This window comes from Cupressus sempervirens, chromosome 1 (genome assembly GCF_028749045.1).
Source record: "Cupressus sempervirens isolate cs-2001-9-10 chromosome 1, ASM2874904v1, whole genome shotgun sequence".
NCBI classification, from domain to species: domain Eukaryota; kingdom Viridiplantae; phylum Streptophyta; class Pinopsida; order Cupressales; family Cupressaceae; genus Cupressus; species Cupressus sempervirens.
In genome coordinates this window covers 88,599,804-88,616,074 of record NC_143118.1, presented here as the reverse complement: position 1 = coordinate 88,616,074, position 16,271 = coordinate 88,599,804, and positions in this window count along the sequence as shown.

The window sequence follows — 16,271 nt, the reverse complement described above, 5'->3', positions numbered from 1 at the left end:
TGTATGAGCCATCAAAATAAAGCTTCCATGGGGGTTGTTCTTCAATTAGGCAGATATGCTCATCTGGAAATTCTGTGAGAAAAGGATATGCATCTACTAGAGGTGCATCAGCTAGGTGATCTGCTATAGCTTGCCCTTTGATTGCCTTTCTTTCCACATACTGGATGTCAAACTCACTTAGTAGCATAACCCATTTGGCCAAACAGCCTGTAAGTGCTGTTCTGGAGAGAATATACTTGAGAGGGTCAATCTTGGAGACTAGTTGGATGGTATGACTTAGCATGTAGTGGCAAAGCTTTTGAGTTGAGAAAACAACTGCCAAACAAGCTTTTTCCATAGGAGTGTAATTGAGTTCATAACCAACTAGGGTTCTACTAATATAGTAGATGGCTCTCTCTCTGCTATAATCATCATGTTGTGCTAGAAGTGCCCCTAGAGCAGTAGGTGTTGCTGATATATACAAGATCAAGGGATGACCAGGAACTGGTGGAACCAAGATAGGGGGATTGGTGAGATACTGCTTGAGCTGATCAAAGCTACGCTGACATAAAAGATCCCACTTGAAGTTCTCATTCTTCTTTAGCAAGTGTGAAAATGGTGTACACTTATCTGCAAGTTGGGAGATGAAGCGCCAGACAGATTGAAGTTTTCCTTGAAGAGAGCAAAGCTGTCACAGTGTCTGGGGAGGAGGCATGTCTAAGATAGCCTTGACCTTTTTGGGGTCGATCTCTATACCCCATTTAGAAACTATGAAGCCTAGAAGCTTGCCAGATGTGACCCCAAAGACACACTTCTTGGGATTTAGCATGAGATAATATTGGGCCAGCCTATCAAAGACTTTTTCTAGGTCAGCAAGATGATCCATGAAGGTGTGAGATTTGACCAGGATATCGTCCACATAATCTTCCAAAATGCTATGGATAAGATCATGGAAAATGGCTTTCATAGCTCTTTGATAGGTAGCCCCAACATTCTTTAGGCCAAAAGGCATCATGGTGTAGCAAAAGGTTCCCCAAGGGGTAGTGAATGTTGTCTTATGCTGATACTCTTCTACAATCTTGATCTAATTATACCCAGAAAATCCATCCATAAGGGACAGGATTTAATGTCCAGCTATAAGATCTACAATCATATCTATGTTGGGCAAGGGAAAATCATCCTTTGGATAAGCTTTGTTAAGATCTCTAAAATCAGTACAGATTCTGATGTCACCGGAAGGCTTAGTGACAGGGACCATGTTGGAGATCCATTCTGAGTAGTTGATAGGTCGGATAACCTTAGCAGCTAACATTCTTTCTAGTTCAGCTTTGACTAGTAATGCCACCTTGGGGTGCATTTTCCTAAGCTTTTGTCTGACGAGCTTGATCTTTGGATCGACTGCAAGATGATGAACTACAAGCTTTGGATCGAGTCCTGGTATGTCCTGATATGACCATGCAAATTGGCCAATGTTCTCTTGTAAAACCTCAAAGAGGAGGTCAGCTTGGTCTTGTGATAGGGATGCAGCAATGTGAACAATTCTAGGGATCTCTGAAGAACCAATGTTGACTTCTCTAGTATCCTCTATTAGAATAGAAGACACCTCTGGTCGATTATCTTGAGGAGGCAATACTAAATCCTCATGTTCTGCTTGTGGCTCTGGATTTTCTTGCTGAGGGGTTCTCTTCGCTGCCTTAGCTAGTCCTAGATTTACCTTAGTTCCAGTTTTGGGTGTATCGAAACTAGGTTGGGGATTTTCTCCAAAATACCCCTTGGGATCTAGCTTGTAGATGTAGGCAGAATCTGGCTTTGTCTTCTTATGAGGAGTTTTAGCTCCCATGAATCTTAGAAGCACTTCCTTTGATGCAAACTCATCAATATGTATGACACTTGGTTGGTCCCAATCTATGAGTTGTGGATGAGCAAGTGGTAGGTCAATGAGATGGATGGATAGTTCTCGGAGAACAGAGTCTCCTAGGAAGATTTGGTCTGGGATATCGTCGTAGGCTCTCTTTTCAAATTCCTTAGGAATGTCTTCAATTTTGACAAGGTCACGGTGGATGTTCGAAAAAGCATGACCATTCTCATTGGTGCCCCCAGTTGTGGGTATGGCAAAGCCAAGACCTGACTTTATTTCCCAATCATGTGCTTCGATGGGACATTGCATGCCCCTTTCTTCTGGTCCTAGTCCACCTCCTTGATAGTTCCATTTTTTAGTGACGAGCTTATGTTGTTGGGGATACTTCTGGCTAAAGTGATCAAGGCATGCTTGATTTCTTGGAGGTGCATCCTTATGTAGCCAATTGTTGATATCTGGAGTGAGCTCCTCATGAAGAGGGGTTTTTGAGGACACAAAGGTGGTTGGGCCAAACTGTTTGTATCGAGGAGGTGGAATCTCCTTAGCTTTGTGATATGTTGGCCGTCCATGGGTATGTGGATCAAGTGGGATTGCTCTGACAGAAAATGCATCTGATAGACTATATTCTCCACATCCTTTGTTGTTGATCTTTACAGTAGATAGAGTGGAGGTAAGGATGGTTTCTGCATCATTACAAGTGTGGGATGAGCTGGCAATGGCTATGCTGATGTCTATTCCAGGGCAATGGTTTGTATACGAAGCTTCAACCGCATTGCAGTAAGCAAAGGGTTCTGGATCGGCATGGATGGTTACCTCAGTGCCTTGATGCGGAAATTTGATGCACTGATGGTAGGTGGATGGAACGGCCTTCATAGCATGAATCCATGGGCAACCAAGGAGGATGTTAAATGGTAGGTTTAGATCAACAACATGGCAAACTGTCTCTTGAATGACTGGCCCAACCTTGATTGGTAGCAAAATAGTCCCTTATGTGGTCCTTTCCAAGTTGTCATAAGCTTTGATGGTGATAACCTCACTGATCATATCTGCCTCAGTATACCCAGCTTGTTTTATGAATTTTAGGGTGCAAAATTTCAAGGCTGATCCATTATCTATCATTACTCTTTTCACGAAAAAATTGGATAGCATGATGGCTATGCGAAGCGGAAGGGTATGATCTGGCTCAACTGCGGGTATGTCGCTGGGTTTGAAAGATAGGGCACATGAGGATGAAAGGTGTCCAACAAGATTACGAAAATTAGTAGCATTGATATCAGAAGGGACACGGGATTCTATGAGAGCACTGTCAAGGATGTCTTTGTACACAGGACTAGTGCGGAGAAGGTCTAAAATGGATATTTGGGCTGGCATGTTCCCAAGGTGTTCCAAGATATTGTACAGGCTTTTTGATGGAGCTGATGGTGTTGATGAAACTGGTGGGCCTGCGATGTTAAATCGTGCTCTTCGAGTGGTGACCGTACACTCATTGTCTGGTCCTTGGATATTGATAACATTGACAGAAGGCTCTTTCTCATATATACAACCTATAAGGCTACTATATTCTATATAGGATGAAGTGTGGTCATTGTTCTTCCCATGCTATTGGTTTGGCTGGCAATTGTTGGTGTTGTTTTGGATAGGTGCTTTTCCAAGATTTTGGCTGTTGTGTGGAGGAAAAGCATTTTGATAAATCTGTAAGCCTGCATTGGGAGAGGTTTGGGCACCAACAGTGATTTCCTTCTGATCAATGAGGTCTTGCACATAGTCTTTCAGTTTCATGCATCTGAGGGTGGTGTGACCGTTTACCCTATGGAACTTGCAATACTCATTGTCCTTGTACCATGCAGCTTTGGATTGGCTTGGATCAATTTGCTGGGTAGGAGGAAATTTGATGAGGTTTTCCTTAGCCAATTTCTCAAAAATAACATCCAATGGCTCACCAAGGGGTGTATAGTTTCTAGGTGCAGGTTGGAATCTGGGCTTTTGCCCTGCAGCTACATTGATGGCATTAGCTTGATTGTTAGACCCTTGAAAGTTGGGTCTTGTATTGTGGTTTTGATAGCTTTGGTTATTTCGTTGTTGGTAATTGGTAGCTTTTTGGTTGTTTGTTTGATATGGTGGGTTAGACTGGTTTTGAGAAGGACCAACGATATTCACATGTCTGGTGTCAGTAACCCCATCTGTTGCAACATGCTTGTTTTTGTTCCAATACCTAGACTTGTTATTGGAATGTGATTGATTTTGGTTGGCCTCTTTGTAAATCTTTACCACACCATCTTTGATGAGTCCTTGCTCAAGGATCATTCCTTTCTCTTTGATATCCTTATAGGTCTACAAACAGTTCATGGTCATGTGGTGAGCCAAGCTGGGATGTGCATTATCAATAAACATTTTCACCACATGGCATTCTGGCAAGGTGCAGGATATGCGGGTGGTAAAGGTTTTCCATCTTTGCAGGTATTCGGCAAGGCTTTCTCCACCTTTTTTCTTGGTGTGGACAAGATCAACTATTGATAGCTCTATTTCAACAAGATGGGCATATTGGGCTACAAATGCCTCAGATAATTCAGCAGAGTTTTTAATTGTGCCATAGAGGATTCTATAAAACCATTCAAGAGCTGGTCCAGCCAAGCTTTTGGGAAAGAGGCGCAAGAGGAAGACATCATTGTATGCCACCTCCTGGCAATGCATGTAAAATTCTTTGATATGTGTGACAGGGTCTCCTTTTCCTCCGAATTTGTCAAATTTAGGTACCTCAAAGTGTTTGGGAAATGGTGTCGTGGTAATGGCTCTGTCAAATGGGTAAGGACACACATTCTCAAAATTGAATGTCTTTGGATCATTCCCTTCTTGGATGGCTTTTAGAGCTGTCTTCATTTGCTCCCACTCTGAATTGATAGGTGATGGTTGGGGTGCCCCCAATGTAGTAGTGCCTTGAGGTAGGTATGTGCTGGATGAGGCCATTGAATATGAATGGTTATGAGGGATTTACTGATAGGGATTGTACATTGTTTGGGCAGCTGCATGGTGGATGACGGGTTGTTGAGGGGGAGGTGGTGCATATTGCTGCATGTGCTGCGAGGCTTGCTGTTGATATGGGATTTGAGGTTGGGATTGAGGAACATAAGCTGGCTGTGGGATAAATGGATTGCTTTGTGGAGGTAAGGTATAAGATGGTTGTGAGGCTTGGGGAAAGGATCAGGGAGCTTGTGGGGTTTGACCAATATATGTGGGTTGTGCCCCCATTTGGGATGGTATCTGCAAATAATTGGTGGTTGGCTGGGGTGGTGGATTACTTCCTAGAAGTGGCATTGAAAAGTAGTTGGTAATAGGAGGTAATGGATTAGTTGGTGGTGGAGGTGGTGGGAATTGAAAGCTTGAGAATGGAACTGATGGGGTTTGATAGCTTTGTGGCTGGATTTGGAAGCTTGGTAGAGTGGTGGTGGGAGCTGGGGTCACTTGGGAAATTGGTAGAAGATTGGCAGTAGCTTGTGGGTTTTGATAGCTTTGTGGAGTGAAGGTAGTAGCTTGTGGATTTATGGCTGGTGGTATTGAGCTCCGGAGACCTAATGGAAATGATGGGATTGTGCTTTGGCCTATGGTGAACAAGCTGGGGGCAATGAAAGGTTGATTATTTGGCCCCATGGGTGGCATCCCTGTTGTATATTGCTGAGGTTGGCCAAAGATGCTAGCACTAATTTGGGAGATGGGTGGATTTGGAAGGCTAGGTGTGGGAGCAGCAGCAATAGTGAAGGGGGTGAACGGTGAGATGTTTTGGGTAAAGGGGGTTTGGAGTGGAGAGGTATGAACCAAGGATGGAGTGGTGGTGGCTAGGTTGGCTTGCGGCATGGAGATTTCAACTTGGGTGGATGATGGTATGTTTGGGTCTGTTGGGTCATATGGATTGGCTGGAGGCTCTTCTTTTGGAATAAATTAAAGATAATTTGGATCATAAGAGCCTATGGGTGGTGGTAGCTGCCCAAACAATGGGTGAGATGGATCTGATAATGGAGGGGGTCTTCCAAAGTCAAAGGTTCCTACATTGTCCCTTCGAAAATTAGCCATGATTGTCTCTTTGTTTTTGTCTATAATGGCATTTACCAATACTGCATTTCCTAGTTGGTTCATGAAAGCTCCAATGTCAGTAGGTGATGGCAAAGCTTGCTCTGGGCTGAAGGATGGCTGAGTGCTCAAGGGGGGTGAGGCTATTTGATCCAAATGATAGGGCTCCATTGTTTCTTTCTTCTTGGCTAAGCGAGTGATGGGTGGCATGAAAAATGCTCCTAGGGATGAGATGCAATAATGCTAATGGATGCAAAAGGGGGAAGGCTTTTCTATGCAAATGATTTCCTAGGTTGAGGCAAAGCTATATGACAAAAACCTAAGGAGGATTGGGTTGGGGATTCTAACTTCAAAGATATGTTGTCAAAGCACAAAAGGTTTTCTTTCCTATGTGCAAGCTTGGTGGTGATTGTGTCAACTTAAGGATAGATTGATGATCCTTTAGGAAGAACATGAGATTGACCACTTGTGAATCCCAACCTTTAGCTCAAGGTGATGAGGGATAACAAGTGACAAAGCTAGATTACCTTAGACAAAGCTCTGTCAAAGGGATAACCTTGGTGAGATTGGTGGATTTGGAAGATTTTAGGAATGGCAAACTTTTAGCAAGGTGACAACAATTTTGAAAGCTTAGATGTGCAGATTTTTGATTACTAGCTAGATGGTATGATTCTAAATGAGATGGATGAGCTAATAATGCTTAAGGGGATAAGCTAAGATGGTTGGATTTTCTACAAAGATGACTCTAGAGTGAAGCTTATCCAAGAAGATGTGGAGAAACAAGGGTGTCTAATCATAGAAATCATGCCTAGTTGGTAAGGCATAAGCAGGATTAACTCCTGGATGTTGGCTAAATTTGATGGTGCACTCTAACCAGACCTCTTGAAGTGCTTTGTCGGTAGTTTTGTCCTCTACTTTGTGGAGTTTGGAAATTCGTGGGCTTGGTGTTATTTCTTTTCTCTTGGCTGAAAGTTCTTGGTATTCTAGAGATGGCTTGAGTTTGACCTTGTGAAACTTCTGTTTGGGTTTGGGTTGTTCTGACATAAATTCCTGAATTTGCTTGGCTTTGGGAAAAAACTCAGTTGTTTTGCTTCAACTTGTTCAACTTCCAAAATAGGCAGTGACTACACTAAGTGTGCCCTAAGCTAGGATTGACCAAGTTTGGCAAACATTCATTCAACAAGTAAAATAAAAACAAGCAATAGATAGGAACACCCAGATAGAAGTTTGTGGTTCTCAGAATGTGATACTTGCGCCAAGGAGTGTGTATGTTCTACAAATGTTTTGATCAGTCACTCCAAACACATTAACATCCTAGATGGTTTTCTGCAAGGCTGACAATTGGTTTAGCTAGGGAGTCCTCGATATACGCAAGGTACGTGAGGCCCAAATCCGTAGATGAGACCAAAAGGATGTCACATAGCCGAGAGGAGCAGTAACCCACTTCTCCTCTTTCACTTCTCAAGGGTATAAAGTTCCTTGAGGCTTAGCCCGAATGACAAAATCTTGATCCCAAGAGAGGTGTCTTTCGATTCACCTCCCGATTCTTATACTCTGCCAGAGCGCTGGAGTTGAGGTCGTCCAAGGGGTGATGAAATCCCCAAGTAGGCCTCCTAAAAAGAAACAAGGTTTTGGATCCTAATCTTATGCACCCAAGATGGCCTCGAAAGACGACAAGGGGAGAGAAGACTCGGATGACCTTGGGCTAAAAAACACGCTTGTTCTTTTACCAACTGACTCTTATGTGTACTAATCTAGACTTTGCAAGCACTCATGTTTAAGAGACAATGTTCAATTCCAACTTGAAGCACCAACAAATGTAAATCGATCGAAGAATGCAAACAATAAGAAGAGTTAGGGTCAATAAAAGCAAACTCGTACGCTCGGAGGCCCTCCACGTCAAGTATCGATTAATTTTCTTTAAGGCATTCAAGATTGAGTGTGAGTTTGTTTTAAGCTCAAAACAAAAGTGTGTGAGATTTGATTTCAAGTGCGCACCCGGAGGCTCTCCACGTTAGTTGTTGTTCAATTTTAGTGCCCAAACTTGAAGTGTGATCGATTTAATCTAGAGTTTTGGCCATTTAAGAATTTTGATAAAGTTAAAGCAAACGTTCAAAGACCAAGTGAGTGAGTTAGATTGTGGAACATTTAACACCTTTTTCAAGTAGACCCATCCCCATAAATGGCACTGAGATTGCAACCAATGGTTAATATTTGATGGGTGATTAGAAAAGAGGCGAGTCCAAGGAACTACTCAAATTGATTTTTGTAAATTTGTATTTTAACTTAACAAAGTTTCTTAAATGTCCAAAAATCAAACTTTACCTAGATTGCATGTGAAAAAGAGATTTGTAATGGTTAACTGATCCTTGGCATTCAAGATTCAATTTTTTTGTTTTAAGCATGCATTCCAAAGAAAGTTGATTTTAATCCATGACATTCAAGAGTGTGTTTTTGAGCAACATTCATTCAATGAAAAATGTGTTTAACCATTTAAGTTCATTTTTTTTTTTAGCAACATGCATTCAAAGACAAATGGTTAAACATTCAAGTTCATTTTTTAGCAACATGAAAACCTGCAAGAAACATGGTTAGTGGTTCCATATGTGCTCCAACCTGCAATGAGACAAAAAAAAAAGTAATTTAGTTAGTTAGCCAAAATCTTCAAAAATGAGACCTTAACTATGGCAAAAAAAATTTTAACTTTTTTTGTTGTTTTTTCTACGCGTAAAAATGCTTAAAATGGTCTAAATCCTACAGAACCACTAAAAGTCAAATTTTTAGCTACAAAGTGCAGAAATAATAAAGCAGAAATGGAACATAGGCAAGCAGAGAAGACAATCTGTCAAAATACGAAGAGGACAAAACAGATTTGCAGCACAAAACACAGGTGACAAGTAGAGACGCCGATTTGCGCAGATGCGGATTTTCGCAGACGCGGATTTTCGCAGATGTCAATTTTTGCAGACGTGGATTTTCGCAAACGTCAATTTTTGCGGACGCGGATTTTTGCAGATGTCGATTTGCGCAGACGCGGATTTTCGCAAATGTCGATTTGCGCAGACGCGGATTTTCGCAGACGTCGATTTTCGCAGACAAAACAGGTTGCAGACGCCAAAACTGCACCAAAAAAGCTAAAAAATGCAATTTTTTTTTTTTTAGATGGTATTTCTTCTTCCTAAGTGCGTTCTTTAACCTGCAAAAATAAGCAAAACACCCTCACAACACACTCAAACAAAAACAAACATTAGATGGTTAGAAAAATGACATATAGATGAAAATAGATGATTAAATGACCCATAGTGGGGTCCCACCGGGCGTGCCAAAATGTAGAACCAGAATCAGTGTGCAAAGAACATTAACAAATAAAGTAAACATTCACAAACCAAAAACTAAATTCACATATATGCTTAGACAAAGAAAGCAAACAAGAAGTGCAAACCTCACAAGAGAAAACAATCCATGCTTTCTTGATTCTGTAGATGTGTCCTTTTGCTGTGGATGTATGCTTAAGATGCTCAAAAGTTGCTTCAATGGAGATGGGTAATGGCAAATTGGTAGCTTTGTGAGCTCTCAATTTGGCATTATAAGGGTAATATTGATGGCTTTGGTTCTCAAAATAGCATGGTAACTCTAGCTCAAAGATTGTTGATGAAATGGCTTGGGATGGAATTCAATTTATAGGCTAAGGGGTAGAGGGATGGAGGGCTTAGATGCAAGGATGGATGAAGGCTTAAGGAGGGCTAAGATGCACTCAAAGGGGAGCACATGGATTGTGCTTGTTTAGCACCAATGGGAAGGTGACACTTGTCACAAGGAGGATGAGTGTGAGAGGGTAGGGTTAAGGGTTGGTTAAGAGCATGATGAGTGGGGTTGAGTATGTAAGAGGGATGTAAGAGGAATGAGTGTGGAAGAGGGAAGAGTGTGGAAGATGGGTGTAAGAGTCATGAGTGGGCTTGTAAGATTCTTTATGTTTTGTAAGAGAACTCATGAATTAGTGGTTGGGTTTTTTTGAGGGGAGACTTTGGTTTGGATTAGGAAAGTCTTAAACTTGTTTAAGGAATGTGACAACATTAGGGGGTGGATTAGGCTTGGGTTTAGGATTAGATTAGGGATGTTAGAGATGTGCAAGTCGATGGCATTAATGAGGGTGGGTGAGTTAGTGGCTAAGCTTGGTTAGTATGGGTCGATGGGGTGGATTAGGCTAAATGGAGGATTAGAGATAGGTTAGGGGTTTTTGAATTTGAGGATTTCATTTATCAAATAGATTTATTTAATAAATGGGGATTTTTGGAATTAGATAGAAGAATAGGATTTAATTGATAAATAATAGATTATTTGATTTATCAATTAGGACTATAGATGATTAATTAAATTAATCAACTAGGGGATGACAAAGGATTAATTAAATAGAAATTTAATTAATAATGCCTTTTTAGATAACTAAATAGGATTACTAAAATAGTGTAATCAAATTTAGGTGTCTACAGGAACAACAATCAAACATAAAAATTTCAATGACATAATCCTTTCAATAATAGCAAGACTAGTCAGGGAATTAACAAATGAATTCAAAGGGGCTAGTGATATTGTTTGTTTAAGTGATAGTTTATTGTATATGTTAAATAGTAGTATGCAAGGGAAATATCGTTTCATTTTTAAAAGTCATGTCCCCTCATATTTAAGATATAAAAGTTTTATCATTTGAAAATACAAAACAAGACATATTCAAACATTCATTCAAATATTCAAAAGAAATATTTATATTATTTTGTATGGAGGGATAAGGGCCATATAATGATTTTGTATTAAATTCCATTATTTTATTTTTATAATAAAATTAAATGTCTTTTTAAAAAAATAAATGGCATGGAGGTTTAAATTGTAGGTGAATCATCCTTTGTAATTATCTTTTGGAATTCTGCATACAATTTAAATATCAGATAAGTGGACATGGTCATCTAGCATTTAAATTTAAGCATCATAGATAGTGTGAAATATTTAATTATTTTTGAATATGTGTCTAGTTTGTCTCCCTACCAGAGGAGTTAAAATTAAATCTAGACTAATTTATGATTGCTTAATATTTGGTCTGTCACATCTTGATGACTTAATTGTTAGCAGTATAATTGCATATGAACTTTATGAAGTTGTAGGTGAAAGTTCACTAAAGTTGACTCTATAGCCTAGATGAGCAAAGACATTGGTCTTTCTATTGAAGTTAGAAAATCTATATATTCCTTCTATAAGCATCAAATTAATTATTAACAAAATTTATACAAAAATTCAATTATCAAGTATTCAACATCCAATTTTAGTTTGATTGAGTTCGAGGACCTTCAAGCTGAAGAACTCCAGAAGTTTAAATTCACTATAGAAAAGCCTTGAACTAGATAGTTAGCATTTGAGATAAAGGTTTACCCACCTAGTTGTAGTAGAGCTTGACGTGTAGGGGAATTGAGAAGTATTCTAGTTCATTGGATAGAACTAATTGAGAAGTCCTATCAGAGAAGTGGCAGGCTCTTGGATTTCTAATTTGTGATTTTGGGAACAAATAATATCAACCATTACTTGTACCTGAGAAACCATTGGAAGATGTTAGCATAGATTTTGTTCTTAGCTTACTGAGGACATAATGAGGGAATGATTCTATCTTTGAGGTAGTTGATAGATTTTCAAAAATGGTGCATTTAATTCCCTACAAGAAGACTAATGATATTGTTCATATGGTAGAGTTGTGTTTCATAGAAGTGGTGAGACTACATGGTCTTCCAAGGAGTATAATTTATGATCATGATACCAATTTTTTTGGTTATTAAATTTGGCACTCATTATGGAAGAAATTGAAAATAGATTTTTAGTTCAATTAGTCACATCATCCATAGACTAATGATAATACCAAAGTTTTGAACCAAAGTTTGGAGAATTTTTTAAGATGCTTGCTTGGAGATATAAAGAAAAAGTTTGGGATTTGATTTTATCATAGGAAAATATTGCATATAATAATTCTATAAATAGTACTAGTAAATCACCATTCCATATTGTATATGGGAGAAGTCTTAGAAATACTTCTCAATTAAAGAAGTTTGCTAAAGGAGAAATATGTAGTGCTGAGGCGAAACATTTTTGTTAACATTTGAAGAATATCCATGAGATGTGGAGAAGCATGTTACAAAGATGAACATGCAGTACAAGGATAAGGAAGATGTGAAAAGGAGGTATAAGGAATTTTAGATTAGAGATGATCTCATGGTTCATTTGAGAAAGGAACATTTTCTAGTGGGTGCCTAAATAACTAGAAAATGAAGAAATTTTCATTAGACAAGATAATAAAAGGGACTAATTTTAGAAACACATATGAATTGGAGTTTTGTAGTTAATTGAATATATATTTCACTAGTATTTAACATTTCATAATTGATAGAATATTAAGGAGGTGATAGAGATGATGTTGGAGAAGCATAGTGGAGTATCCAGTAGCTAGTTCAACTAGAAAGGAGATTAAGGAGATACTTGATAGTCACATTAGAAATAGTACAAGGAAAAAAACTATGATGAGTACCTATTAAAATAGAAAGGGAGACAAGTAGAGGATTCATCATGGCTAGAAAGGGAGTAGTTGACCATCTTGGTTTTCCTATAATTACCTAAGATGTGATGGGGTCAATCTAATTATGCTAGGCATTTGATGCAAGAGTATCCTAGGTGTAAGATTAATCTTGCATTATCCAAATATATTTCCTTTTTTTTTTTTTTTGAGAAAGGGTAGTCGTAATGTAAAATTATTGTTTCTAGAGGTTTGATACTTAGTAAGTCAATGATACGAGCTTAGAATGTCCTAATTTGAGAGGTAGATATTCATTTTGGATATATCAACCTAGTTGAGGCTCTATATTATATCATTAGTATTCATGAAGTTATTGCACATTTTTGGTGTGTAATTTTAGTATGGAAATTTAAGGATCAGTTTTGAAGACTTTAGAGGCCTCAGATGCACTCTACAATGGGGTTCACAAGATCTTGCACTAATCACTCCTTGTAGATCATAAGTTGTGGATTTTAAAAAGGGGTTATAATAGAAATTCAAAGAAATACTTCAAAAGTTATGGTGTTTCAAAGTTGGGCTAATCAAAATTTGCAAAATATGTGTCAAATGTGTATTAGGTTGACTCTATATATAATATTAGAGTTAGATGGTCTCAAGGGTTAGGTTTTGATGTCTACAAAGTTCCCAAGGAATGTAAAAAATGTCTATTTAAGAAATTCTTATACATTGTCTAAGACAACTCTAAATGATAGTTTGCTGCTCTATGTTGCAAATTATTGTAAGGAAGGCATGTTAAAAATGTAAAAGAGTAACTGAGAGAGGAAGGGTGAATTAGTTAATAGAAAAAAATCCTTGACCCTTAGATGTTGATACAAAGTTCCACTTATCATGCAATAGTGAATAGCTCAGTTAACACTATAATATTATTGATGTTTGTTTAACAAAGAAACCTTAAGATTTACTAATGTGTAATACCCTTTAGTAACTTAGTTGCATAAATATAAAGCATAAGAAAATAACATGAGCACATATGGTAGTAGGATTTAACGTGGAAACCCAATTTGGAAAAAATTGTTAGAGTAAATAATTATTTATTCTTTTACTTAAGTTTACTTAGGTTAATGCATTTATTTAGTAGCTGTAGTTGATGAGTTGTTGACGACATGAGAGTTTGTTCCTAGCTATTCATACTTATCCTCTCACCTTGATCGAGGATATTACACCTTTTGTGGATATATGCTTAGTTGTCAACCTTATCTTCTAGCACTTTCTAGCTTGTTCTACAAGCTTCCTTGATGCCTTTATATTCACATTCACGTCATTCACATAGCAATTTCATTTTCTCATTGTGAAATCTTTTCTTACTTTGTTGAATTGCTTCAACATATTGCTCCTTCTATTTCTCTTCAGCAAGCTATTTGCATGCACGTGATCTTGGTGCACTACAAAGTTGGATTTCATCAACTTCTACAAAAACCACCTTGAAACTACTCAATAATTTTCACTATTCTAAAGTGATCCCTATTAGTAGCCAACCATGTTAAAGGTTACAAAACATATGATTAAGTATGACCGTATTAGAGGATTTAGATAACCCTATTACAAGTGGTCTGGTGAGAGGTATTTAAACACTTCAATCTTAAAATGTCACCTTGTTAGAAGATTTAAAAAATGACTATCAAGTCAACTCTATTAAGAGATTTATTTACTACTACAATGGTTAGAAAAAAACAACAACTTTGACTTGATTTATGAAGAAAATTTCTTTCCAAATTTAGATCTTTGTTTTGACTTCACCTCTAGATCCTTCTTGATCAGATGTTCTTTGAAATTTATCTTCCACACTTTCTTGCACTACCTTTTTTTTTCTCTCATATATCCATCTTTTTCATATTCCACTTCTTTCTTCTTGTCTTCTCAACTTGATCTTTCTTATATATCATAAGCTAGGAAAATTTAGCCTAAATAACCTTCCAAGACATTAGTAAACATCCAAATAGTTAGCCTTAATGAATAAAATATTTGATGTCACTAGGTCAATAATAGGAATGAACACTCTATTGAAACTATGACTTCATTAATGTTCAACCACTCAGTTAATATTGCAAGCATGAATCCATTCATTAACCAACTGCTCAGTTAATGCTAGAAAGTCTTCATTGCTTGACTGCTCAAATAATACTGAGATCTTTAAGGTTAATAGTGGAAACTCTATATTGACCAATAAATACTAACATTTATTTATATGTCAATGGTAATATACAATTAAAGAATTGTTTTGAACAAACCCCCTCTTTGGAATTGATGACAACACAACATGTCAACATAAGCTGATAAAAATATGAGAAAACAGATAATATCCTTTGTTTCATTATGATTCTCATCCACACTAACTCCCTTTGAGATTCTTCTTTGATTTGTCTATGTTGTTTCACTGTTCTTCTAATGTTTTCTCCATCTTAGCTATAATTCAATCACAACTCTCCCTCTTTCTCATTAATACTAATATTTTCATAATCTTTTGTGTGAACACTAAAATCTACCTCTTTGACATCACTTTCCAAAAGACATAAATTTCTAAAGTTACAATGTACCTTTGCACTAATTCATATATGCAATATGTGCCATATTATTCTCCATCAACTTGGTTGATCTTCAATGGAGTTTGGTTGGTGCTACATAATCTTTTTGGTGAGCATCTAATAGGAGAATAACCCCTTTTTTACCTGTTAGATACATAAATGTATCCTTACATAAAGATTTAATAAATATATCAGCTATATTCTCCTTGATGTTCACATATTCCAATCTCACCTCTTTGTCTTAAATTAATTACCTTAGGAAATGATATTTTATTGTAATGTGTTTTTCCTTTGGGTGCATCATAGGATTTTTGGATATTTTAATTGCACTAGTGTTATCACAATAGATAATCATTGGTTCCTTGATTTCTTCTTTCATTCCTAACATCAAATTTTTGATCCACATTATGTTAGAACAATTAAATGCTACAATAAATTACTTTGCTTCAAGTGTGGATTGAGGAATACAATTTTGCTTCTTTCTTGTACAATATAGTAGCCTCTTTCCAAGAGATTACTCCTCCACTAGTACTTTTTCTATCATCAATGCTTGCTACCCAATTTATATTGGTAAAGGCTCTTCATTCAAGATTTCCTCCTTTCTTGTACCATAAGCCATAATCTTTAGTTGTCTTTGGATATTTCAAAATAATTTTGACTTCTACCATGTGATTTACTTTAAGATTACCATAAAATCTTGTTGTTAAAAATAATTATTCAATTGTATGTTGTCCTTTATGTTAGACAAAATGTCAAGCCTTTACTGATCAATCAATGATAGTCAAGCTCACTCAGGCATCAAAGATAATTTCCTATATATGTTGAGGGTTTAGTTATAACCAAGTTTAGAGATAGTATTGACTAAGATCACTCGGTTATCAAAGGAAATTCAACATGAAGTCAGTATTGACTGAGTAGGGTTGGTTATCATTAGAAATTCTATGTTAACTAAGTACTTACTTTTGTATTAGCCGACTATCGACATATTAAGTTAGATAAATTTATTTGTTAATACAAGACAACTCAAAGGATGATAATTGTTTGATTAAAAGAGTATTCAATATAATTAAAGTGATAGGTCAAGTCAAGGATTGAAGTGAAAGAGGAAAAATGTAGAATGAAGAAGACAAATGAAGGAAGCAAATTTGGAAGGATATTTGTAAGAGGATAGAGTATCCAACTTAATAGAGTTATAAAGAATATTTTGATCAAGGATGATCAAGTAATCAAATAATCAAGTAAG